At 35.3% G+C, this 24214-nt stretch overlaps 1 long non-coding RNA gene across 1 annotated transcript in view; it reads left to right on the top strand.

Annotated features, from left to right (window-relative positions):
• LOC111098894 overlaps positions 1-24214 on the top strand; it is a 101026-nt gene that overhangs the window by 2863 nt on the left and 73949 nt on the right. Inside the window, exon 2 of the long non-coding RNA XR_005369944.1 lies at positions 8142-8279. This is a non-coding gene — a long non-coding RNA (uncharacterized LOC111098894). The remainder of the gene's footprint in view (positions 1-8141; positions 8280-24214) is intronic.

The raw sequence follows: 24214 nt of genomic DNA, 5'->3' as shown, positions 1-24214 counted from the left end.
ATCAACTATCCATGGGAGGGAGGGAGACCATAGGCATGAAGTGGGGAAAGAAACAGATACCACACTAGATACTGCAGACATAGGGAACTCGCAGGGAGAAAACAAAACCCCATAACTTTTGGCTTTCAAAACCAGAGGGGCATAATTTTGTGAGTTCTTATAATCTGTGGAGATTAACACCTGGAACTTTAAAATTCAGCATCCTCAACTCTGGGAGAGCCAAAAGGGTGACAGGAAACAGTCTTCACCCTTAGAGAGATTAGCACAATAATGAGCCGAGTGGAGATATAGCATTCAGGCTACAGTTTGAAAAATACCTGTGGTATCTGGGAAGAAGAAGAATATACAAGAAATGTTAAAGGGGACTCTTTGAGTGGAAAGGAAAGAGCATAAGTAGGAGAAAGAAAAACTAGGAAGCTCAAAAGCTGTAAATATATCTATAGAAATCACTGAAGGAATTTACAAAATAAAAAGATGGAAAGCATGACATCATATACCCAAAGTATGAGGTGGGAGGAGGAGTAAAGAATGGGTTTAAACTCAAGTGACCATCAACTTAATAGATTGCTATATGCATAAGATATTATGTACAAATCTAATGGTAACCACAAATCAAAAATCAGTAATAGATATGTAAAAAATAAACACGAAGGAATCAAAGTGTATCACTAAAGAAAGCCAGAAAATCATGAGAGAAAAAACAGGTAAGTACAAAACAACCATAAAATAAGTAGCAAAATGGTAACAAGTCATACCTATCAAGAATTTGAATGTAAATGGACTAAAACCTCCAACCAAAGACACAGTGTGATGGAATGGATAAAATAGCAAGACCCATCTATATGCTGCCTACAAGGGACTCATTTCAGACTTAAAGGCACATGCAGATTGAAAGTAAAGAGACAAAGAAATTACCATGCAAATGGAAGTGAAAAGAATGCCAGGGTAGTACTACTTATGTCAGACAAAATAGACTATAAAACAAAGACTGTCACAAGAGGCAAAGAAGGATACTAAATAATATAAACGGGACAATCCAATAAAAACGTATCATAATTGTAAATATTTATGAACCCGGCATTGGAGTGTGCAAATACACAAAGCAGCTAATAATGAGCATAAAGGAAGAATTGATAGTAATACAGTAATAGTAGGGGACATTAATACTCCAATTACATCAATAGATAAACATCCAAACAGAAAATCAACAAGGAAATAGTGGCTTTGAATGACACATTGGACCAGGTGGATATACAGATATAATCAGAATATTCCATCCTAAACCAGCAGAATCCACAATCTTTTCAAGTGCACATGGAACATTCTCCAAAATATATAACATATTAGGCCAGAAAACAAGTCTTAAAAATTCAAAAAGATTGAAGAGATACTATGCATCTTTTAAAAACACAATGCTATGGAACTAGAAATCATCTATAAGAAAAAAATCTGGAGAGAACACAAATACATGGAGATTAAATACTATTGTACTAAACAATGAATGAGGGGCACCTGTGTGGCTCAGTCAGTTAAGTATCTGACTCTTGATTTTGTCTCAGGTCATGATCTCAAGGTTGAGACCAAGCCTGGTGTCAGCCTTAATATTCTCTCTCCTTCTCCCTCTGCCTCTTCCCACCACCCTCATATGTAGGCTCTCTCTCTCTCTTTCAATAAAAAATAAAATAAAATATTTATAAACATCTAAAAAATCAAAGAGAAAATCAAAACAATCATGGAGACAAATGAAAATGATTATTTGGCATGCAGCAAAAATTGTTCTAAAAAATGATAACAATACCTATCCCAAGAAGCAAGAAAAATATCGCATAACAACCTAACTTTACAACTATTACAACTAAAAGAGCTAGAAAAAAAAAGAACAAAACTCAAAACTAGTAGAAAGAAGGACATAATAAAGACTAGAAGAGAAATAAACAAAATAGAAACTAAAAAAGCCTCAATAGAACAGATCAATGAAACCAGGAACTGATTCTTTGAGGAGAAAAAGTCTTTTTTTTTCTTTTTTTTTTTAATTTTTATTTATTTATGATAGTCAGAGAGAGAGAGAGAGAGGCAGAGACATAGGCAGAGGGAGAAGCAGGCTCCATGCACCGGGAGCCCGACGTGGGATTCGATCCCGGGTCTCCAGGATCGCGCCCTGGGCCAAAGGCAGGCGCTAAACTGCTGCGCCACCCAGGGATCCCGAGAAAAAAAGTCTTAAGTCAGACTCATAAAAAAAAGAGAGGATTCAAATAAACAAAATTAGAAATGAAAGAGGGAAATATCAACCAACACTACAGAAACACAAAGGATTATAAGAGAATATTATTAAAAATTACATGACAACAAATTAGATAAACTAGAACTATGTGTTGAAACATATAATCTCCCAAAACTTAATCAGGAAGAAATAGAAAATTTGAACAGACAATTACCAGCAATGAAATTGAATCAGTAATCAAAAACTACCAACAAACGAATATCCAGGGCCAGATGGCTTCATAGGTGAATTCTATCAAATATTTAAAGAAGAGTTAATACATTCTTAAATTAGTCCAAAAAAGAAAGAGAAAGAAAAGCTTCCAAATATATTCTATAAGACCAGCATTGCCCTGATAACAAAAGTAGATAAAGACACTACAAAAAAGAGAACTATAGGACAATATCTCTGATAACCATAGATGCAGAAATCTTCAACAATATTAGGAAATTGAATCCAACAATATGCCAAAAAATCATTCACCACAATCAAGTGGGATTTATTCCCAGGATGCAAGTGTGGTTAAATATTCACAAATCAAGCAATGTAATACATTATAGCAATAAGAGAAAGTATAAAAACCATATGGTCATTTCAATAGATGCAGAAAAAGTATGTGATAAGGTAAAACATTCATGATAAAAACCCTCAACAAGTTAAGTTTACAGGGAACATACTTCAACATAATAAAGGCAATATGTGAAAAACCCACAGCTAACATCATATTCAAGGGTGAAAAATTAAGAGCTTTCTAAGATCAGGAGCAAGACAAGGATGTCCATTCAACAAAGTAGTAGAAGTTTTTGCCATAGCAATCAGACAAGAAAAAGAAATAAAAGGAATCCAAATTGGTGACGAATGAGCAAAACTTTCACTATTTTCCGATGACTTGATACTGTATATAGAAGACCCTAAAGACTCCACCAAATTACTGCTAACACTGATGAATGAGTCCAGTAAAGTCACAGGATACAAAATCAATACACAGAAATCCATTGCATTTCTATACACTAATAATGATGTAATAGAGAAATGTAAAAAGCAATCCCATTTACAATTGCACCAAAAATATATAAAATACCAACGAATAAACTTAATCAAAGAGGTGAAAGACTTGTACTCTGAAAAGTATAAAACCCAGATGACAGAAATTGAAGATGACACAAATAGAAAAAATATTCCATGCTTATAGATAGGAAGAACAAATATCATTAAAATGTCCATAATACCCAAAGAAATCTACAGATTTAATGCATTCTCTGTCAAAAATGTTGACAGCATCTTTTACAGAATTTGAACAAGTAATTTTAAAATTTGTATGGAACCACAAAACACCCTAAATAGCCAAAGCAATCTTGAAAAGGAGAAGAACAAAACTGGAAATATTACAATCTCAGATTTAAGATATACTACAAAGCTGTATTAAACAAAACAGTATGGTACTGGCACAAAAACAGACACATAGATTAACAAAACAGACTAGAGACCCCAGAAATAAACCCACACTTATATAGTCAATTAATCTTTGACAAAGTAGCCAAAAATATGACAAAAAGTCTTTTCAACAAATGGTGTTGGGAAAACTGGACATCTCCATGCAAAAGAATGAAACTGGACTATGTTCTTACATTATACACAAAAATAAACTCAAAATGGATTAAGAATCTGAATGTCAGACCTGAATCCATAAAAATTCTAAAGAGAACACAAGCAGTAATTTATTTGGTGGCAGCTGTAACAATATTTTTCTAGATATGTCTCCTGAAGCAATAAGAAAGAAAAGCAAAAATAAACTATTGGGACCACATCAAAATAAAAAAAAAAAACGAAACAAAACAAAACAAAAAAACCAAAAGAACTTTTGCTCAGTAAGGAAACCACTAGCAAAACAAAAAGACAACCTATCAAATGGGGGAAAATATTTACAAATGACATGTCCATTAGGGTTAGCATCCAAAATATATAAAGAACTTACACAACTCAACAGCAAAAAAAACCCAAATAATCTGATTCAAAATGGCAGAAGACATGAATAGACATTTCTCCAAAGAAGACATACAGATGGCCATCAGACACATGAAAAGATGCTCAACATCACTAATCATCAGTCAAATGCAAATCAAAACCATAGTGAGATATCACCTCACACCTATCAGAATGGCTAACATAAAAAACATAAGAAACCAGTGTTGGCAAAGATGTGGAAGGAAATACCTCTGTGTATTGTTGGTGGGAATGAAAACTGATGCAGCCATTGTGAAGAGAGTATGGAGGTTCCTCCGAAGAAGGAAGATGTGGTATATGTATAATGGAATATTACTTAGCCATTGAAAAAGAATAAAATCTTACTATTTGCAACAACATGAATAGATGGAGCGAGTATAATTTTAAGTGAAATGAGTCAAAGGAAGACAAATACCATATCATTGCTCTCATATGTGAAATTTAAGAAACAAAACAAACAAAAGAGACAAACCAAAAGCTGACTCTTAACTATAGGGAACAAACTGATGGTTACCAGAGGGGAGGCGGGTGAGGGGATGAGTGAAATAAGTAAAGGAGATTAAGAGTATACTTATCATAATGAGCACTGAGTAAGGCATAGAACTGTTAAATCATTATATTGTACACCTGAAACTAACATATACTGGAAACTAACATAACTATATTGGATTTAAAAAAAAGAAAAAAACTTCAGAACACAGAAAGTTTGCAAGTAAAATGAGAGAAAAGGACACACTGATGAATACTAATCAAATAAAGCTAATGTTGCTATATTACTATCACATGAAAGGCCATTAGGATAGAAAAAATTACTAGAGATAAAACTACTACATATGAATAAAAGCTTTGTTTATAAAGAATACATAAAATACATATAAAGACAATATGGACAGAACAAGTAGAAACTGGTAAAATCATCAATAGAGTGGAAAGTTAAACACATGCCCAGTAATTAAATATAAAAAAATAAATTTATAAAAAATTTTAACCAAATGGTTAGTAAGCTTGGCCTAATAACACATAGACTAGTATGGTTGCCAGAATTCTAAGATGTTCTCTAAGATTCCCACCCCACACTTGATGTACGTGTCCCATATAATTCAAGACAGTGAATATGATGGGACATTTCTGTGATTAGGTTCTGATTTATGGCATAGTTGACCTTTAGAAAGTGAGATTATCCTGGATGGTCCAGGTACTGATTTTTTATCCTGATCAATGAAATTAGAACCGTGAGAAGGAATCAAATGCATGGGGGATTCTCTGCTGCTGGCTTTGAATATGGAAAAGGCTGCATGACAAAGTTTGTGGGTGGTATCTAGTTGCTGAGAGTAGTCCCCAGCATTGTTGACAGCCAACAAAAAGATGGAAAATCAGTCCTACAAATGCAAGAACTGGATTTGGCTAACATCCTGAATAAGCTTGGAAGTAGACTCTTCCCTAGAGCCTCCAAAAGGATACAGTCCTGCTAAGATTCTGATCAGAGAACTTAGCCATACCATGGACTTCTGACCGGAGCTAGAACTCGAGCTAAAAAATGAGTTTTGGTTTAAGTGACTAATTTATGGTAACTTGTTATAGAGCAACAAATACTGTACATCTACTATATTGGACAACTAAAGAATTCACATTTTTTTCACAAACACATTGGTAATTTATGAAAAATGACCAGAGATTTAGTCATAAAGCAATTTGTAACAAATTTCAAAGAATGTGTTATGTGCATTGCATGCTTTCTTGCCTTTTCTTTCTTTTTTTTTTTTTTTTTGGAATTTATTTATTTATTCATTAGAGACACACGCACAGAGAGGCAGAGACAGGCAGGAGAAGCAGGCTTCCTATGGGGAGCCTGATGTGGGACTCAATCCCGGAACTCCAGGAACACGACCTGAGCCAAAGGCAGATGCTCAACCACTGAGCCACCCAGGCATCCCAGCATGCTTTTGATAGTACAATTTGGTTAGAAAAAAAAATACAATTTGGTCAGAATGAACAAAAAATGAATAGAGATATCCATGTATGTGGAAATTAAAATATTTCTCAATAACTCATGAATTAAAGGAAGAAACAATTAAAATTATAATACAGTCAATAATGAATGATAAAAATTCTATGTATCAAAGTTTGTGGAATGCAACTAACTCTTGGCAAACTAGGAATAGAAGGAATCTCTTTAAACTGATGGTTATCCATAAAATCCTACAATAAATAATTTCCTTTAAATTGAAGATCAAAACAAGTGTGTCCACATCAATTTCCTAAAGGTATTAGTAGGATAGTAAGATAAGAAAAAAAGTAATAACCCTTATAATAATTGGAGTTAAGGAAATAAATAAGTCATTGTTCCTAGGTGTTAACCGTCTATATGGAAATCACCAAATATTTACAAATTATTAGAATTATCAAGAGAGATTAGCTAGTTTGGGATATAAAATTGATGTACAAAAGTAAATTGTATTTTTACGTACTATCACATTCTTAGAAAAAGCAAATCAGTGAGAAAGTATATATTTATAAAAACAACAAAAATATGTCAAGGAATAAAATAACAAAAGAGTAAGACTTTTGTGCAGAAATCCATAAAACCGTAATGAAAGTTATTAACAACACCTGAATAAATAAATAAATAAATAAATAAATAAATAAATAAATAAAATGCTATACCATGCTCATGGATAGACACAATATATTAAAAATGTCAATTGTCTGCAAGTTGGCTTATTCAACATTATGTCAGTCAAAATGGTTCTTTTCATGAAACTTGACAAGCCTATTTTAAAATCTACACAAAATTTCAAAGCCTCAAGAATATTCAAGCCATTACTAATAGAGAAACATAAAATGAAGGGAGTTGCCTCAGAAAATAAGATTTACTATTATAAAAACTATATTTTAAATTTGTTACAGCATAATATTGACATTTGAGGCAAATATGGAAAAGAATAGAAAACCAACCTATTTGTCTATATAAATTTGATATATAGCAGAAATGGTATCTCAGATCAACGGAGAAAAAAAGGGACTATTAAATAAATGTTTCAGGAAATTGAGTATCCACATAAGAAAAAAACACATTGGACCTTTAATCTCATGCAAAGAATAAATTTCAGATAAATCAAATACTTAAATGTCACAAGCAAAACTTTAAAATTTACAGAAACTATATATTGAATGCATATATGATTCATAGCACATATAGAAATGTACTAGAGATTGAAAAGTTTGATATGCTTTAACTAACTGCCATGTTTGTCAATATTTAGATAAAGAAAGGAAGGCAGAAAGAGATAAGCAAGCATGTTTCACTCCTAAAGTCACATAGAACTCCTTAAATATATGTTGTAAATAAAGAAGGGCACATTTATAAGTAATTAGGCACGAGTCCTCTGACATTTATTGATGTAGGTTTGAAAGTAGGTGAGGTCTGGAGCAGAGGGCCAAGAAAGAATTCTTGAGACATCTTTGGTGCAAAAAGGTGATTTTATTAAAGCATTGGTGGGAGTCGGGTGGTGGTGGTGGGGTGGGGGTCGGAAACTATGGGCAGAAAGAGTTGCTACACCAGGCTTATGAGAGGTGGCTGATTATGTACTTGAGAGTTGAGGGTAAGGAAAAAAGGGGGTTTTCAAAAGAACTTTCACATGGTAAAGAGGACCAACAGAGATACTGGAGGCTTTGCCATAGTCAAGGTTGTTTTTCCCTCTAGTAAAGCAGTAACATTAAGACAGTTGGGAGTTGCCCTCTGGAATTTAGGTTATTCATAAAAATGCTTTTTTTTTCTTGTAAATCGCTAAGACATTTGTAAACTGAGGGAGACTCATGTCTTACTGGACTGTGATCTCTATTAGTTAACCACTTGTTTTTCCCTTCCTTTATTTAGTTTCAGGGCTGGCCAGAGTGCCTGAGGAATGTCACATACAACCCACCTGAAGGGGGATAGGTTTGCAAGGTGTGTCAGCTTGTGCTTTGTCCTTAGCTTGCCTTCTGCTTCCTCATCATTTATGACTCATGGGGCTGTGTAAGTCATAGTATCTCTCTTTCTATTTTATCTATTATTCTTGAATTAACTATAACTTCTTATCTCACGGTACTATTTTTACTTACAATCTTTTTTCTTAGGTTTACTTGCGAGACTCAAATAGAGATTTGAGTTGAGATTTCAACTCGAATCTTAGGGTAGGTGTATGCTATCTTTAAGGAAAGTTTATTGTAGAAAAGTCCTTTGAAAATGATTTTTACCTTCTTTAACAGAAGCTGCCATTTGATCTGGAAATGGAAGTTCTAGCTAGACAGTTTCTTTTTACTCACAACGATTTTGTCACAAATTGGAGTATAAACTGCTTGGCAGAAAAAAAAAAAAAAAAAAAAGCCAGAACTTCTACTTTGCTCCTGGCAAAAACTCAAAAGGACAATTTGTACCATTTGTAAGTAATCAAAACAGATCATCCACACTAAAGCTAGGAGAACTTTTGGTTCCAATTCAATCTGCTTTGAGTTGGTTTTGGATGGTAGTGTTTTTGGAGATAATTGCCCCCATTGCCAAATTGATGCTTATGTTCTTTCCTCAAGGAAAAAGACTGCCATAGAACAAATTAAGGGTGATTAGCACAAAAAGTAGGTAATTACCAATAAGTTCAATAAACTCACATGAGCTTTGGAGCCAGAAGGGCATTTCTTTAGGCTTTTGGGTTTATCATTTGCTAGTTGTTTGACCTAGGAGGAAATACTTAATCTCTGAGCACAAAATTCCTTATTTGTAATATTAGAGTTTCCTGACAGGGTGGTTAGGGGCATTAGAGATAGCATATGAAGTGCCAAGAACTGCTACTGGGATAGGGGTCATTTTCCATAAATGATAAGCATTTATTACTATTGAACTAAATATAATAAAATCTGGGTGTTTCAGCTGGGGTATATTCTAGAAATATAATTTGAAACTATTTTTGAGAACAGATAATTATATCAAGACTCACTTATTTCTCTTCTATGAGATCTCCAGATAACCAAGGATGCACAAGTGTTTTCCTTCCTTTAAGTTTTGATTCAGAAACAATCTAGATCCAATATTTAATAGGGATATATATCTAAAACATAACAAAATAAATTTTATACATTATACTACTAAAATTTAAAAAACAAATCTCATGTTGTAGCAGGATTTAAAGTCCTTTTTCATTTTTCTTTTTAAAGTTATGATTTAATAATTTATACTCCCCAGGCATGTGATCCTGGGAAATTTCTAGCTCAGGGCATTGTAGCTCTGCATATTTTTCCAAATGATTTTCATGGGATTTTCCATAGAAAAATAATTTCAAATTTGCTTCCTGCTAACACCCAGAAGCTTCTCTTTTTCCTCCATAGATAGGGAGTTATTATGTTTAAAGTATATAAAATGCTCAATATTGGGATCCCTGGGTGGCGCAGAGGTTTGGCGCCTGCCTTTGGCCCAGGGCGTGATCCTGGAGACCCGGGATCGAATCCCACATCGGGCTCCCGGTGCATGGAGCCTGCTTCTCCCTCTGCCTGTGTCTCTGCGCCTCTCTCTCTCTCCGTGACTATCATAAATAAATAAAAATTAAAAAAAAATGCTCAATATTGTACTAAATAAATTCTTATTCAAAACACGAGTTGTTTATTTAAAAGGTATGTTTAATATTAAAGAGGAAACATTCATTAGTTGGTTGATTTTCTGGGTTATCTACATTCTGCTTCTTTCATGGGTCTGAATAATCAAGGGATAGTTATTATTGGGAGAAAATAATTCTGTTTATATAAGTATATATTTTTTGAATCATCTTCAGACTAATACTGTGTTACATAATTTGTAAATTTTGCTACCTGAAATATATTAATATATTAATGTGCTATTATATTAACATATATTAATATATCAATGTGATACTAAGGGTTATTTGTTTTCAGAAGTCCACAAAATTCAGATTTCACTCTTGATCAGACTCTATCAGGTAGTGTGCTGATAAATGTTTAACAACTGGTTCTCAGAAAACATAGCTGCAGTTTGTAGCATTGCTGAATTTTGTAGTGTGAAAACTCTTCTAACCAGGCTAATTTAAAGCTCAAAAGTTAAATCACTGAACACAGAATTAGGAAGAAATGCACACAACTGGCTCTCCTGAGCTGGAAAGAGTTCACTCCAGCATACCTCTACATATTTTCCATGCTACAAAGACATATTAAAATAATCAAATTAAATTTAATTCATTAATTGAGTGTCTATTATGAACCAGTTCCTATTCAGATATTGGGAATATCTCTCTGTATATTACATTTGGTATATTTACTTGCTTGTTTATTGCCAGGTTTTGCCCTTAAAAAAAGCCTCATAAAGTTAAGAACTTTTTCTTTTTAATTATTGATATCTCTGAGCCTAGAATAATGGCTGACACATAGCAGGCAATAAATAAAAGATTTGTTGAGTCAAATAAAGGAAACTCAATCTCTGTCTTCAATGAGCTTGTAGTCTATCAGAAAAGGAAACAAAAAAGCTATTTTAGGGAGAAAACCAAATTAGAGCATATTATAATTAATAAGTTTTAGTATTTTTTTGAAGTTGAAAATTATATTGTAATGAATTCTATACTACTGTAGTTATTAATAATTTATATCAGTGGTAAAAATGATATTTTATTGAAGTGGTATATGTTGATCGTGACTCTGCAAAATATAGCAGCAATAACACCAAGAGTAACAGTAATTTAGTGTTTGTTCCATGCTGGGCATATGCTCATTGAATTACATGTATTATTGAAATTATTTCTCATAATATTCCTTCAAATATGCACTAATTTTATCTTCCTAATATATGAAAAAAACTTCAGCTCCAAATAGTTCAGTAAGTTGCTCAAGTCAATATCTAATAATTATCACGCTACATATTGAACCTAATTCTTTCTGATTCTAGATGCCATGTTCTTGACCTCTATTCAGGTTAACACAAATTTCTCTCTTTGTTGTTTCAAAATGGTCTTTGACAGTTTCATATTTTCACTTTTATGTTTTGCCATCTGCAGCTGCAAGACCAGCATTAGGATTATTTTTTAAAATTAAAGATGCTCTACCATTGGCAATAGGGTCTCTACAAAATGTTTCAAATTGGCCACAGGATTTAAATTAGTTCATTATAGGTTGTGAAAGGAGGGAGTCATAAATAATCTTCTTAGGGTCTCAAGAACCAACTGGCAAGCTGTGAATAGATAGATATTAATTATGCAGTTCCCTTTAGCTAGGTATTTTAGGGCCTTTGGTGGAAAGCAGGGTAATTACACATTTCTTATGCCAACTACTACTTATTCCCTTATCTAGTAGCTGTACAATTTTTATGTGATAATTTATCTGATATCTTCACCTGATTTTTGTAACTCTCCTGATTCTGTCACTTACTGGTGTATGACTCTTGGCAGGTAAATGGAAATATTAATAATACAACCTCAAAGAGTTGAGAGGAGTAAATAAGATGATCCATGTATTTTAAGTAGTACCTGGCACATGGTAAGCACTTTCTATATATTAGCTCTTATTATTATTATTATTTTGAATAACACTGGAGAGTTCTAAGTTAAGGGAGGATAACTATTTAGCATTTCACAAGTTAGGTGGCAGATCTCGGACCACTGTTCTTTGTTCTGAAATACAGTGCTATTTTACAGGGCCTGGAGTGGGGTGTTGAGTGCAATGCAGGCCAGGGCACAGTAAAGGTCCTCCCTCCTGATGTCATATAGTCTATCAAATATTCCAATTAATTGGTAGTTCACAAGTTTCTTTCTTTTTTCTTTAAAGATTTATTTATTTATTTGAGAGAGAGAGAGAGAGGGAGAGAGAGAGAGAGAACACATGAGTGTGTGTACGAAAGGAGGGGCAGAGAGAGAGGGGGAGAGAGAAGATCTCAAGCAGATTCCCACTGACTGTGGAGGCTGACCTAGGCCTCAATCCCAGGACCCTGAGATCATGACCTGAGCCAAAGCCAAGAGTAGGAAGCCAGTGGACTGAGCCATCCAGATGCCACAAATTTCTTTCTAAAAATATATTCCCATTTTTCTTTAAATGTTCAATTATCATTAGTTAACTTTCTTCCTAATTTCCATTTCAAACTTGTTTTATTTCTTATTAGAACAAAAATTTTTATACTAGGAACTACATTTTATTTATTGCTATGTCTTATAAATCTCATCTTGTAGATTCTTCAACAGTCACTGAATTGGAAATTCAGAAAAAGCTAAGGAGAAGTGATAAGCCTATAAAGTGTGTGTTTTTCTAATGGTATCTACTTTTAATCTTCACTGTCTCTTATTTTACCTCATATCTGTCTACATCCTAGGTAACATTGCATTAGGAATGCAATCACATATTTACTTCACAGACTACACCAATGAAGGTGCTCAGCCTGTTTATGTCAGGAATTGCCAGGTTTTGGATAACTGAATTCTTAAATTTTGAACTTATATTTTGCCTCTAAAGACACAAAAAGGCACTGATTTAACTCATTTTTTTCTTTCATGCAACAAAATACTTACTTGAACACATCTTAATTACCTTTATCAAAATGTGAGAGGTACAGCAGTAAACAAATCTGAAAAAAGGAAAAAACAAAACAAAAACCTCCTGCCCTCATGGAGCTTATATTGTATTGGGAAGAGATAGAGAAAATGAATATATAGTAAATTTAGATAATGATAAATGCTATGGAGAAGAATGAGGCAAATTAAAGTGTATAGAATACTTGCAGGGGTAGAATTAACCATTTAATGTGGGGTAGGGAGGTTCACGGATAGGCTGACAGTCTGAACAAAGGTCTGAAGGAAGTAAGCACACAAGTCATGCAGAAATAGAGAGAGGGGACAATAAATACTCGGAGCCTAAAGTACGTGTGGGTGCTATGAAAGAAAATTGCACCCTACAAATTAAACAGGCAAAATTTTTAAGACTTTTGTAATGGAGGTCAGAGATTGAACTCCACAAACAAAGGATTGGAAGTTAAGAGGTGGATTGATGGGTAACTCAGAGGCCATCTGTGTCTATTAATAGGCTTTACCCAAGGGAAAAGTGGTTTTTCATATTTTCAGGGAAGGGAGCGAGGTTGTGTAGAACCTGGAAGTCAGTCTCTTACTCTCCCACAGAGACTAGGAGATGGGGCACTATCTCCCCTGATGGTTGCATTTCAAAGACATGGCTCTCAGGTCCCTGAGAAAGACATTTCTGGAATTTAAACAAGGAAATGATTTGCATCTCAAAGAGGCAGAGAAAGAATGTACAATTACACGTTTTCTAAAGTAAATGCTCTAAGAAAAATGAAGTCAGGTGCCTAGAGGCAAGAAGATCCTGTTTAAAGTTTAATCAAGCTGAGAACTTTCAGGTCATGTTGGTCAGTGTCTTTGTTTAAGAAATAGCTGGAAAGGTCAGGGTGTTTGTGTGTGTGTTTGGGCGGGGGGGTTGATGGGGTTGGGGGGGAAGGGGGTTGGGGAAGGTGTTGATGTATGGAAGTGAAGTTAGGGAGATGGGGTGTGCTTAGATAAGGATTTGTTAGTATCTCCAGACTTCAGCCTTTGATCTGAGAGCCTGGAAGCCTTTTGAGATTTTGTTTTGTTTTTTAGTTTAATTTGCCAACATACAGCATTTGAGGGTTTTGAGCAGAGAAATGCCTGAATCTGCTTTCCATATCTAAAGGATCATAGTGGCTGCTAAAGAGAACAAACTCCATGTACAGGAGAGCTATATCCTTTGGGAGACCAGTTAGAAAATTATCACCATAATCCCAGTGGGAGTCTATGTGGTTCAGGACAGAGCAGCGGTAGCAAGAGTGTAAAAAGTGGCCGGATTCTCAGGTGTTCAACAGTAGAAGCCACAGGATTTCTCATGGATTTTTAGTGGGAGAGAAATAGAAAAGTCAAGGTTAACTCCAAGGACTTCAGTCTGAGCAAATGGAAGGCTGGAGGCTGTCAGAGAAATGGGGAGTTTGGTTTTGGACCATGTTCAGTTTGAGATGTTTCAAAGGGAATGTCTATGATGATAATTGAAAATGTTTCTTCTCTGGAGAAATATGAACTTTTAGAGTTCATATTTTAAAAAGTCCCCAAACTCTAATTCTCAGATTCAATTCTCTCATTAAAAGGCAATTATTTATTACTGAATGTAGAATTTTTACCAGATTTCACTAATAGAAGAACCAAACTCCAGAAGAAAGCTTAAAAACAATAAAAACAAATGAAGTTAAGGAAAATATCAGTGTTCTGAACGCCAGAGGTCAGCAGTATCATAGAAATAGAAGATGAATCTAGGAGGCATTCTCAATAAAACATTTTGTTTGGGCACATTTATTTCTAGCTCACTGATGCTAGCAGCAGAAGTCTTCAGACATGAAAATAAAGCGTAGCCTTTTCACTGAAGACATTTTATGTAAAGAAAAAATAATATTTCAGTTTATAAGGATCCAGAAAAACTATAATGTAGCTGGGAGGCTTCTATAGCATTTGAAAATATAAGCACAAAAACCGATGGAGCCAGGGACAATGGGGCATATTTTTTTTTCTGGATGCTCTTGCTGAAGTTATGCTGACAGTGATGAATTGCTGAGGGTAGAGAAGAGAGCAGCTGGGGTATCCTCAGTTCAAATTTGGTATTCCAGGGTCAGGCTGCAGCTTTGGTATATGTGCCTCTTAAGAAAGGTGACATTGCTGTCTCGGCCCTACTTAAATCAGTTGTAGCTTTTGGGGCCAGTAGGTCATGAGTGCTCGAGTCAGGGATGGTAATCTTCCTTCCATCAGGGAATAGAGGAGGATGAAGGAGGAATAGATAAGTAAAACAAGAAAAGAAATAGTGGATAAAGGAAGAAAGTGCAGAGTTAAAGCCAAACTAATGAAACTTTAGTATCTTCCAAAAGAGATGAGAAAAAAAAGAAACATTTATTTATTTAATATGAGTAAAAGGGACACACAGACTTGTGTAAGATAGCTGGTATATTCTTTTTTTTTTTGGTTAGAAAATAGAGTAGGGGTTGATAGAGGTCAGTAAATTGTCAGGAGCTAATATACTAGATTTAAATTTGGAGAAAGGGTGATTCTCTATTGGAGAAATTCAATCATTTTGATAAACAAATTAAAAGAGGTGTGCATATAAGAGAGAGAGAGAGAGAGAGACAGAGACCGAATACGGACTGCTTCTGTTTCTCCATGGACTGCTTCACCCTCTGCTAAACTGCTATGTATAGCTAGAAATACATTCAGTCAGGATATGTTTCTTTGCAATGATATTTAAAAATATGTTGCAGGGTATCTAGGTGGCTCAGTTGGTTAGGCATGTACCTTCTGCTTAGGTCATGATCCCAGGGGTCCTGGGATCGAGTCTCCCATTGAGAGCCTACCTCTCCCTCTGCTTCCCTCTCTCTGTCTGTCTCTCATGAATAAACAAAATCTTAAAAAAATAAAAATATGATGCAAAGAATGATATCATTATATGTCAAAATTGCTGCCTCACTTTCTCTATGGAATAGAGAAGGATAAATATGTTTGCATCATTTTCTAGGGATATAGGACAAATGCACTATAATTTATTGCCCTGAAATCCTGAAGGACAATAGGGTAAATGGACTGAATCACTATTCAGATCAATTAGGCACACAGGCTTACAAAGTGCCATAAATACAACTCATTATTTGAACCCCTTGATATTCCCCTTTTATACTTACTCCATTCATCAGCTAGATCAATTACATATCTTTGCTCCTTTCAACCACAGCCTCTTATCTCTTCTAGACAAAGGACTTTGGGTTTTGATGAATTTTGTTCCACTTTTTCTTTCCTGGATTGTTAAAGCCAGCCTTCCTTTTTTCCTTCCATCCTTCTCTAATTCCTCCTTCCCTCCCTTCCATCTTCCTTTATTACTCCCCTTATTTTCTCCCTTCTTGGCTCCCTGTCTCCATTATTTTCGCTCTCCCTCTCTTTTCCCCATCTTCTTGTATTCAATGGGTATATATTAAGCTCACTGGATGGCAGACACTATGCTACATGGTAAGATTAGAGAGGTGAGGAGGACATACACTCCCTGCCCTCTAGAAACTCAGGGTCAGTTAGATGGATATGAGAACAACTCAAGTGCTGTTCACTACATGCTATACTGAAAGAATGTGTATTTTCTCAATTTTAAAGCTCAGAACCCAGGAAAGTAGAATTTCTATCATTATTTTCATTTTACATGACAAAAGGATTAGAGATGTCAAATCATACAGGTAATAATTCAGAATTACCAAATAGGTTGTGAACAGACCACATGAAGTTGCTGTTTCCAAAATCACCATGCCACTACTTCATTCCCACCCTTCATTTTGTCCTTTTTCATGGTTGGAAAGGACACTGTCATTACTTCTTTTCTCTGTGACTCTGACTTCACTCCTAGCTCCTTTGTGCCACCTTCATTGCTAGACCTCTTTCTCAACTACCCCCATTACTGATTTTCTTTTTCTTTTTCTTTTTCTTTTTATTTTCTTTTTCAATGAAGAATTGAGTGATGGTTCTTTCTGTGATGATTTTTCCAACTATTTAATGCCATTTAGAATGTTTTCAGAGGTACAAATTAATTTTTTAAATTTGTTTGCACCCTTCTGAAAGTTAGAGATCCTAGCCCTTGAAGGATGAAATATGGTTTATATTAATTTTTAAAAACTAATTCATTTTTAGAGTAGTTTTGGTCTCACAGCAAAATTGAGCTGAAAGTACACAGTTCCCACATATTCCCTGTCCCCTCCCCAGAGCCTCCCTCACTATCCACATCCCACACTACAGTGTTATCCTAGATGAACCTATATTGAAACGTTCTTGCCACCCAAAGTCCACGCTTTACGTTATTATAAGTACATTATATATATACTTTTATATGGATTTTGATGAGTTGCATATTATATGGATTTTGATGAGTATATAATGACATGTAGCCCCTGTTGCAGTATCATACAGGATAGTTTCACTGCCCTAAAATCCTCTTGCTTTGCCTATTCATCTCTCCCTTTCCTCAAACTCCTGATCTTTTTATTGTCCTCATAGTTTTGCCTTTTCCAGAATGTCACATAGTCGGAATGATAAAATGTGTGGCCTTTTCAAATTGGTTTCTTTCACTTAGTAATATGCATTTAAGGTTCCTCTGGGTTTCTTCATGGATTGGTAGTTTATTTATTTTTAGTTGTGAATAATATTCCATTGTCTGGATGGACCATTATTTATTTATCCATTCACCAATGAAGGACATTCTGGTTGCCTGATCACTTCAAAGTTCTGGCAATTTCTTTTCTTTTTTAGCATCAATTATTCTTCTTTAAAAAAATTTTTTTTAGTGGTTTCACTGAGTTTGCAATATATGTTTACAACTAATCAAAGTTCATTTCAAATAACACTATGCCAATTCATGAGTAGTGCAAGTAACTCATAAAAAAAATACTAATTCCTCCTTCCTGTCCCTTGTATCAGTGCTGTCATACATAAACACAGACACACATGGACACACACACACAGACACACACATAAGTACATTGAATACATTGTTGCCATTGTTATTTTGAACAAGTGTTATATGTTAAATTAAGAAAAATAAAAGTTTTTATTTTTCCTTCGCTTATTCCTTTTTGTGCTTCTATTTTTATGTAGATTGAAGTTTCTGTTCTGTCTTATTTTTCTTCTATCTGAAGAAATTTTAACATTTCTTGCAAAAAATTCCCTCAGTTTTTGTTTATCTGAGAAAGTCTATTTCTCCTTTCCTTTAGAAGGATAATTTCTCAGGATACAGAATTCTAGTTTGGTGTTTTTCTTCTCTCAACCTTTTAAATATTCCATTCCATGATCTTCTTCCTCGCATGTTTTTTTTTAAAGATTTTATTTATTCATAATAGACACAGAGAGAGTGGCAGAGACACAGGCAGAGGGAGAAGCAGGCTCCCTGCAAAGAGCCTGATGTGGGACTCGATCCCAGAACCCCGGGATCATGCCCTGAGCTGAAGGCAGGCTCTCAACCACTGAACCACCCAGGAGTCCCCCTTGTGTGGTTTCTGAGGAGAAGTCAGATGTAACTCTTTTTTTTTTTTTTTTTCAGATGTAATTCTTATTTTTGCTTCTTTATATGTAGTTGTTTCTCCTCTGACTTCTTTCAAGATTTTTACCTTTGATTTTCTCAAGTTTGAATATGATATTCCTAAGTATAGTTTTTTGGGGATGCCTGGGTGGCTTAGTCAGTTAATCATCTGACTTGATTTTGGCTCAGGTCATGATCTGGGGATCTTGGGATCATGAGATCTAGCCTGTTTTGGGCTCTGGGTCCAGCAAGGAGTGTGCTTGTGGTTCTCTCTCTCTCTCCCCCACAGCCCCTCACTTGACGCTGCATGTGGGTGTGTGCTTTGTCTCAAATAAATAAATCTTAAAAAAGAAAAGATAGAGGCAGCTGAGTGCCTCAGTTGGTTGAGTGTTTGCCTTCGGCTCTGTTCATGGTCCCAGGGCCCTGAGATTGAATCCCATGTCAGGCTCCCTGCTCTGTGGGGAGTCTGATTCTCCTTCTGCCTGTCTTTCTGCTCATGCTCTTGTAGCTCTCTCAGATAAATAAATAAAATCTTAAAAAAAAATAAGTGTAGTTTTTTGTTTTGCATTTACTCTGCTTGATGTGCTCTGAGCTTCCCTTACCCTGTGATTTGGTGCCTGACATTAATTTGGGGGAAATTCTCAGTAATTATTGCTTCAAATACTGCTTCTGTTCATTTTTCTCTTTCTTCACCCATTGGTGCTCCCATTATGCATATGTTACACATTTTTAGCTGTCCTATAGTTCTTGGATATTCTATTTTTTTCATTTTTTTCTTTTTCTTTTTCAGTTTTAGAAGTTTATATTGTCATACCATCAATAGCACATAGATACATAGATTCTTTTTTTAGAATCAAGGTATAATTAACATAATGCTATATTAGTTTCAGGTGTACACCATGGTTCAATATTTGTATTGCAAAATGATCATTATAATAAGTGCAGTTAACATCCATCATCATGCATAGTTATGATTTTTTTTTTCTTGATGAGAACTTTCTTTTTTTTTTTTTTAAGATCTATTCATTTATTTTAGAGAGAGAGAGAGAGAGAACAAGAGCATGCACAGGGGGGAGGGCCAGGGGGCAGGGAGAGAGAGAATCCCAAACAGACTCTCTGCTGAGTGCAAAGCCAGAAGTGGGGCTGAATTTCAGGATCCTGAAATCATGACCTGAGCCAAAATTAAGAGTCAACTGCTCCGGTGCCTGGGTGGCTCAGTTGGTTAAGTGTTAGCCTTTTGCTCAGGTCATGATCCCAGGGTGCTGGGATTGAGTCCCACATTGAGCTCCCTGTTCAGTGGGGAGTCTGCTTCTCCCTCTCCCTCTCCCTCCTGATTGTGCTCTTTTACTCTCACTTTCTCTCTGAAGTAAAAAAATATATATATGTATATATGAAATTTCATATATATATATATATGAAATTGACCACTCAACCAACTAAACCACCCAGGCATCCCTTGTGAGAACTTTCATTATTCACCCTAGCTACTTTCAAATATGTAATACAGTCTTATTAAGTTTTTTTTTTAAAGTATTGTTTAAATATTTTTTTTTTATTTATTTATGATAGTCACACACAGAGAGAGAGAGAGAGAGAGGCAGAGACACAGGCAGAGGGAGAAGCAGGCTCCATGCACCGGGAGCCCGACGTGGGATTCGATCCCGGGTCTCCAGGATCACGCCCTGGGCCAAAGGCAGGCGCCAAACCGCTGCACCACCCAGGGATCCCCCAGTCTTATTAAGTTATGTATGCTACATTCTCATGACTTATAAGTGGAATTTTATCACTTTTGACTCCCTTTATCATTTCACCTATCCTTCATCCCCTGCCTCAGAGAACATGAATCTGTTCCTATATCCATGAGTATGGCTTGTGTGTGTTATGTGTGCTTTATTTTTAAGATTCTGTATATAAATGTGATTATATAGTATTAATCATTTTTCCTGTCACATAGAGATTTTTCTTCAGCTATTTCCAGTCTATTAATGAGCCCATCCAAAGCATTCTTTATTTCTGTTATGATTTTTTGAACTCTAGCATTTTTTTTCCTTAGAATTTCCATCTCTTTGCTTCATTATCCACCTGTTTCTTGTATGCTATCTATGTTTTCCATGAAAACCCTTAGCATTCTAATCAAAAACTTTAAAATTCTTGGTCTGACCATTTCTGTCATATCTGACTCTGATTCTTTTTTTTTAAATATATTTTTAAAAGATTTTATTTATTTATTCATGAGAGACACAGAGAGAGAGGCAGAGACACAGGCAGAGGGAGAAGCAGACTCCATGCAGAGAGCCCCATGTAGGACTCAGTCAGTCCCATGACCTGAGCCAAAGGCAGACGCTCAACTGCTGAGCCACCCAGGCTCCTCTGGTGCTTGTTTAGTCTTTTTAGTCTATGCTTTTTGCCTTTTAGTGTCTTGTAAATTTTGTTGAAAAGTGGACATGATGTAAGAGCAACTGCAGAAAAAAAGGCCTTTTGTAATGTAGTGGCAAGGTGTGGGGGAGAGGGAAACCTTCTGTAGTGCTGTGATTAGGTCTCAGGCTTTATGTGAGCCTGCGCCTCTGGACTGTGAGTCTCATCAACGCTTCTCAGTTTTTTCACTCCTTAGGTGGGACAGAATTTCTGGGGGGGACTGGAGTGGGCTATTTCCCTCTTTCCAGGTTGTTTAGGCTCTGATAAAATAGTTTCATCTGAGGGAGAGCCTTGTTAAGAGCAGAATGCTCTGGTGTATTCAAGGTGGTTACTTTTCTTCTGCCCCTGCTGGAAGTATTTTCTCTTATGTTCACTGTGAGGACCTAGTAGGGCTTTTGAAGGGAAAGCTCCTGCAGGAGTTTTTGACTCTCAGAGTTGCCCACACTGAACTTCCAGCAATTAATCAATTATTAATCAACTATAGTTTAGGTTTTCCTCACCCCTGCTCCCCATACTGGTTACTGATTCTGGCTTTTGAGGAGGTTTCTGCCAGTGCGTTTCTGCTCTGCTGGGTTGTGATTCTTTGTTTCTGCCTGTCTGTCTTTCAATTTTTGGAGGCAGTGATTTGCCTTGTGATTTCACTTTTAAAGAAGAGTGGTTTATATTTTCATTTTGTTCAGCTTTACTTGTTGTTAGGATAGAATGGGAATTTCTAAACTCCTCACATGCCAGACTGGAAACCTGAAGCCATTTTATATTAATTTTAGCAATGATAGAATAGGGAAGCAAAAATGCCAATTGTATCAAGATAGGTAACAATAGGAGGTATTTTATACCAGATGCACTTCTTGGTTATAATGGTTCAGATTTCCCATCAGAATGAGTAAATTACAGGATCTTTCCTATAATATGCATATGTAGTTTGTCTTCTGAAAATACTTAACTTGGTAAATTGTAACTTCAAGTGATTTTAAATATTACTGTTTTACTTCAAATGTACTCAGAAATATTGAAAACGTATTCCCAAATTGAAACAAAAGTCTAGAAAATTATTATATTGAAAACTTTGTGTCAAATAATTTTAGGAAATTCCACATATGATGACTGACTTCCTCGTATAACTGGAAGTTTCAGTGTAGTCCATGAAAGATTTTGAGAAGCTTGAAAGGAACTTCTTTCCTTTGGTTTACCCAGAGTGAAATGAAAGTTAGTTAACAACTGACTCCTCTATTTTCCTGAATAACATATGTTAATGTCTAATGGGAATATATTCTCTGAACATCCTTTGAGACCTTGGATAGTTTTTTCATTGGTCTAGTCATTCAATAAATACTTATTGAGCCACCTGGCTTGTTGGAAGAGGAAAAGGGTCATGGATTCAGGCCAGTACCCTATTCAGAAATTTCTCTGTCACATACACTTATCCCTTCTCCTAGGAAAAAGCCTATCAGAACATTTGTCCCACAGGGAGAAGATCTTACCCATGAATATTCATAAATACAATGAGAAGATAAATAAATTCTGGGGTGTAAGGTACAGCATGGTAATTATTGTTAACAATACAATATTCTATATTTATATATCTGAATAATACAATTATTTATATATGAAAGTTGCTGAGAGAGTTGGGTTTTATTTATTTATTTTTTTAAGAGTGGATTTTAGAAGTTCTCATTATGAGAAAAAAATTATACTTCAGTGATTTGATGGATGTTAGATTATTGTGGTAATCATTTAATAATATATACACATATCAAATCATTATGCAGTACAACTTAAACTAACACACTGTTGTATATTAACTGTATAAAACTGGAATAATAAAATAATAATAATAATAAATAATAAATAATAATAATAAAACTGGAAAGAAAGTAGGTGGTACTGAGCTTTAGAGCCATTGTTGAGTATTCTCTAGATAGACTTCACATCAGACAAGACGAAGAGTGATAACTGTCACAGACTTAAAGTTTAGTTGCAACTTTTCTGATTTTGTGAAAGAAAAATTGTAAAAATTTCCCAAGAGCACTTATTCTCAACCAGAAGTAATTTTGCCCCTCAGGGGATATTTAGCAATATTTGGAGACATTTTGATGGTCATAATTAGGGAGGATACTGGCATCTAGTAGATAGGGGATGCTACTAAATGCATCCTACTATGCATATGACAGACCCTTTCAACATACTTATCTTGTCCTAAATGTCAATAATGCTGATGCTGAAAAGCCCTATGGTAAATTGTTATTTACAGAAGCACAGATAAACCATAATGTAAGCATTGTTAGGCCTGGGATGATTATAATTTTATGAACACTGAACATGGTGAACAAAACATAAGAAAGAGTAGAACTATCAAGTATTCCACCTTTACAACTGCAAGTTATACTAATTTTGGAATAGTATCTGAATTTTGCTTTTATTCTTTATATTTAAGTGCTGATAGGTTCACACTCATATTTCCGTTTTTTTTTGTTTTGTTTTGTTTTGTTTTATAAAAAATTTCCTTGTATCAGTGTTCTCCCACTATGTTTCCAGCCTCAGGTTTTCAGAGAGAATGTCAGGTGTATTGAGCTCTTTTCCTCACTCTTCAGGGTTGGACTCATAGAACAGTTGGCTAAGAAAGAACCTGCAGCTTGAAATTACTTTTCTCAATGTGAGAGCTATGTATGAAATGTGACCATTAGTGCTTTCTTCACTGTGCTATTGCAGTAGAAAAGGGGGTGATTAAAAGATTAAAAGACAAATAAGAACAAAGAACAGAATAGATCGAATGTGAGTTGGGAGTAACCCAGTCCAACTTGTGGGACTTCTGTGGCTATGCACCTTTCCAGCTGCGTGACCTTGTGCAAATAACCTAACCTCTCTAAGCCTCTATCTCATCACTGTGTAAGGGACATAATGAGGTGTCTGTCTGCAGGGCAGCTGTTCGTGGACTGCTCAGCACTGTCTGGCATATAGGAAAGTTTCAATAAATATTAACTGCCATTTTCCCTTTTTTTGCCCTTTACCAAATATTATTGACTCCAGTTAAATGATAAGCTCTATGCTAGATAATGGGGATTACATAGTGAGCCAAACAAACGCAAAAACAAATGAAAACCAAACCAGGTCTCTGCTCTTATGAAGCTTATTGTTGAGGGGATGTGAAAGACATAAATCAAATAACCACACAAATAAATCATATTTCTGTGGGTGTCCTAAAGAGAGCTAAATGGATCTATAACATATAACTGAGGAACTTGAATCCCTCTGAATCCCAAGGGGCCCTTTGAAAATCCTACGCATAGGCTAAGAAACTTTTTGGATCTTTGCATTGTGACAGCTCCTTACCTTCATCATTGAAAAATGGTCACTGGTGTTCCTAAGGTGAGGTGCTGGAGGTTCTGACTTCTATCTGAGGGAATAATTTGTACATGTTACAAAAGGATAAAAGAATGAGTAATGTTTTGGGTTTTTAAAAAATTCTTTTAT

The sequence above is a fragment of the Canis lupus genome, chromosome 15 (genome assembly GCF_011100685.1).
Source record: "Canis lupus familiaris isolate Mischka breed German Shepherd chromosome 15, alternate assembly UU_Cfam_GSD_1.0, whole genome shotgun sequence".
Taxonomy (NCBI): Eukaryota; Metazoa; Chordata; class Mammalia; order Carnivora; family Canidae; genus Canis; species Canis lupus.
The sequence above is the reverse complement of the archived record's forward strand: the minus strand, read 5'-3'. Positions and strand labels throughout refer to the sequence as shown.